Source organism: Ornithodoros turicata, chromosome 10, assembly GCF_037126465.1.
Source record: "Ornithodoros turicata isolate Travis chromosome 10, ASM3712646v1, whole genome shotgun sequence".
In the NCBI taxonomy this organism is placed as follows: domain Eukaryota; kingdom Metazoa; phylum Arthropoda; class Arachnida; order Ixodida; family Argasidae; genus Ornithodoros; species Ornithodoros turicata.
Genome location: NC_088210.1, coordinates 11,690,371 through 11,694,692, shown reverse-complemented (window position 1 = coordinate 11,694,692; position 4,322 = coordinate 11,690,371). Strand labels below are relative to the sequence as shown.

At 51.1% G+C, this 4,322-nt stretch overlaps 1 protein-coding gene across 1 annotated transcript in view; it reads left to right on the top strand.

The window, feature by feature from the left end:
• Positions 1–4,322, top strand: part of LOC135370334 (ATP-dependent RNA helicase DHX8-like) — a 164,378-nt gene that overhangs the window by 94,020 nt on the left and 66,036 nt on the right. The window lies entirely within an intron of this gene.

The window sequence follows — 4,322 nt, the reverse complement described above, 5'->3', positions numbered from 1 at the left end:
TATTGTACACTGAGTGTATTTTATCTGAATGTTCCTCCCGTAGCGTGACGATAAGAGCTTTGCGTGATCTGAGAAATGCGTGGTGAGGGTTGACGCTTCTTGCACCAATGTTCGATTCTCGAAGACCATGCAGGTCTATGCACGCGTTGTAGTTGCTGTTGGGTTCTGTCAGTTTATTGCACAGATGCCATCTGGTTGGCGAGCTCGGTTAGGAATGTGGTTTTATTGGTATCCACGTTGAAATCACCCAGCAGAATAATTGGTTTGTGCCGATGTACTGGGAGTGTACTGGAAAGTATGAAGTTCAGAACCTGCGTCTGTGCTGCTCTGTGTGAGAAGTAGACTGTGGCAACCAAGAGTCCACTGTGTCTAATTGGACGCCGCAGACTTCACCCATGTCTTCAACCATAGCATTCAACCGAGCTCGTTGCATCCATTCTCGTTGCTTGGCTCGGCGCCGGTCTTCGGAGACAGCTTGTTGTGCAGGCGAAGTCCTGGGACGTCCCGTCCTGACTATAGATAGTATCGGCGCCTGGACAACACACTTCACAAACAGCCATGTCACATTCCACGCAGAGAGGACAGGGGAGGAAGAGGAGGGTTTTGTGTCAACGTCGAGGCGGACGTGTGAATAGGCGAAGTGCGGCATTACAGCTGCCGCTGTAAAAAGGACATTTAAACCCATTTAACGTCTCATGTGTCAGTGCTTCCCAACTCTGCTACCCTGCGATCGCTCAAAACTACAATAAAAAATAACCCGTCTTCTCGCGACGCCATAAGCTTTTGGATTTGAGTGCGTGAACCGCAATACACAAGCTTGACGCTAAAATTGTATTCGACAGTTAATATAGTCACAGCGAATCAGCAGTGCTATTACCATTGCAAAAAATATAAAGACATTGCGGGAGAAATCGGTATGAAGATGGTCGTTGAAACGCGACAGCATTTATGAGCTCATCGCTGGCATTCTGCTACGATGTACAGTAGGGGCCTGTGGAGATTGAAATAGCTGACGTGCTTGGCAACCACTACCTTGTCTACGCCCCCGAAGAAGACGCAATTTATGGCACTTCCCGTTCGGGCTGTGGAAATTTTATCGTTACTGTCTAGATGTAAATCGTAGACTTCCTTTATGAAGTCCACGAACCACGGCGACCTCTGCCACGTCATCCTGGCTTGTGGGCAATATCACCACGAGCGTGACTGATGGAACTTTTTGTATGCAAAGTATTGGCAAACGGCCATTCAACCTCGCGAAAATTCTCTTGTGAGCGTCCTGTCTACTTCGGTCCTCAAGCTCAAGGTTATGGTTCCCACTTCAAGATTCTCGGACCGTGGTCGAACACTGCCCATCAGATGCAAGGCCTTGGTCTTTTTGCGGAGTACTTGCGCTCCACCGGTCTGGCGATGGATCTCTGAAAGTCCTTCCCCACCATCAACTCCTCATCCGTTCCCAATGTGCAATAGGGCAGTGTACCGCCTCAGCGGCGGTGTGGGAGGGTCCACCTCCCCATCATCCAATGTATGTGTGTGTGTGTCCACGAACCAGTTATTCTAGGGCTTCTTTATGTCTGTACTGAAGTCTCCCATGATAATCATAAGCATGTTCTGTTCCTGCGAGTTTCATACGAAGGTGACGCTTGGAGAGCACCGAAGATGGTTAAGAAATAGGCGACGACTCCTGGCAGAGTAATTAAAGAGTTTTGGCTAGAAGGAACCTCTGGATCATGCCGTTAGACCATTCCGTTGTAATGCACACCAGCACGATAAGGGTGAGGGTATCCTTGCAGTCCACTTCTACGACGCATAGGTGAGGTAACTTCGTCAATTATCCTGGCGTTTACCATGGTACAGGGAGCATCCGCACTGAAGGCTACTCAGGGATACTAATGATCTTTCTGTGATGAGTAGTCGAGCTCCTCGGGGCTAAAGCGACTGCAGATCCCTTTCTCTCCTCTACAGCCGTCGTCTTTCCCCTCGGCGTTCTATCACTCACCATTCCCCCTCGCCTTGGTGCACCGCCGCCACCCCTAAACAGACTGACCGCACCTTACCCAAACATCATTCCCTCTACGACGCATACTTCGTCTGCAGCAAGTGGGGCGTGTTCTTCCTTGCCTATTTTGAGAGTGGCAATCTTGATCGCTAAGATAGTTTCGTCACTTTTCGAGTAGATGGCGGCACCATCACTTCGATTGTATTCTCTCTTCGCATGGAAAACGCACCAGAGGAAGGGGCGGATCCAAACCCTCTCACGCCGCGCGTGAACACATGATCTCCAAGCAGCAGCCAATGAGTGCAGGGCTTACTCAGCGACATACTACGACTCAAGAAAACTCGGAGGGATCCCGCTCATAAATGCTACCGCATCTAAAAATAGATGTTGTGTATAATAATAATAATATGTATATAATAATATAATGTGTAATAAAAATGTTGTGTTAGACGGGGTTTCCTCTCTCCACTGCGCATTGCGCCTGTTTAATTAAGGTCTTCCTCGCTTCTCGTGCGTGTCCCTGTCGTCGCTCTCTGTTACCCTTAGGTCGCCAGGCATGTTCGTCACTTGTCCTCGGCTATGCCGGTGACATGTAAGTAGCTTTACGGCAGGAGAGCCGGTTAGTCGTGTACGTGATGATGTAGTGATCGATGTACGTGCTAGATGCCACCTCGCAATTAAGTGTGTATTGTCATCAAGCAGGCGAGCTACCTATGGAGGTAGTCCCCTTTCGACAGACTAAGTTGTATTGTTGACTCTATGAGATGAGCCACAGACAAAGTTTGGGATAGAGTTCGAGTGTATTGTCATCAAGCAGGAGAGCTACCTATGGAGGTAGGTTCCTTTACACTAGACGCGCACTATGCTGAAAGGCAGGATAACAATGTTCCTAGGGAGCTTGCTGTTTGTACGGGCCATACCACGCGAACAATCCATGATATACGGGAGAGTCGCGACGGAGGACAGTACAAGTCTAGCAAAGTGGCTAGAAGAGAATGTGCCACTCACCCTGATCATAGCGGAAGATGCGAGTGGAGCACAGCCAGCGACGGGAGCACTCGACTGAGCCGAGCACTGCCTGTTCCCTGGTGATCAGCGCCCGTAGTCCACACGAACTGCCTGAAACAAGCCTACGCTCCCACAGTCGTGGCCACCGAAGGCCAACCGGCACCGGCGTATCCAAATTTGGAAATTTATTTCCGCAATCAAACACGCCAGATGTTTCCGATCCCTTGGTGCAACCGGCAGCGGTTCCATGAACCTTACAGTGGCCCATTCGACTCTTGGAAGGTCAAAAACAACAGCCGCTCTGCTCCACAGGAGCAGCGGAATCTGGCACTGAAGGAAGCAGTGCTCTGGTGACTCCGAGATGCCACAAGACGGGCAGTGATCCGTGCGACAAATATGGAAGCGGTGTAAACGTTCACGAAGCGGGAGGACACCATGAGCCATCTTCCACTGGAGACTCGCTCGACGGGCGTCCAACCAGGCAGGGAGGGCACCAGGCAGGGAGGGCACCAGCACCACCTCCATGAGCGCGGCGTAGAAATCCTTGGCTTCCCAAAGAGAGACCTCAGCGTCTGGGGGCATCTCGCGTACGCGTCTAACGGCAGCTATGCAAGCTGTGAAAAGAGGGGAGGGAACTTCTGCTCTGGGACGGCTATCAGTGATATCGGTGAACCACCGGACAGCAGGACCGAGAAAATAGTGCACCAAGCGCAATAGCGCACGCTGGATGATCAGGATTGTGAAGCGCCTCAAAAAGAGCCCGGATCTGCAGTGCTAGAGAGCGCTCCGTGATAGCCGGCACGCCTAAACCGCCCCGATCACGCGTGAGATACAGCTGTGACCTCCTGACCCATTCAACTGAACCAGCCCACAGGAAACGGAACGCGTTGCGAGTTATGGCGACACGAATGATTGTAGGTGGCAGACATACGGCGGTGAGGAACCACAGACGGCTGTAGTACCAAGAGGCCAGTAAACGGGCACGGAAAGTGAGGGGAAGGTCTACAGATTTGAGTTCACGAAGAACAGCGGAGGCACGTTTAAACACTGTAGGCCAGTTTACACGAGATACCCCGCTACCATCGAAGACAACACCGAGGATTTTCACTTGAGGCTTTGCGGGCACGCCATAGGGGGCGACGCGCGAAGGTTCTGTATTAATGTAGAGGGCACCGCTCTTCAGAGAGTGTATTGGCATCAAATGGAAGGCCGCTCTTGAGAGAGAGAGTGTATTGGCATCAAATGGAAGGCCGGCCACAGGGGCAGGCTTCCTGCAGCATCTCAAATAGACTCGAACAACATTCTGAATACCAACTCT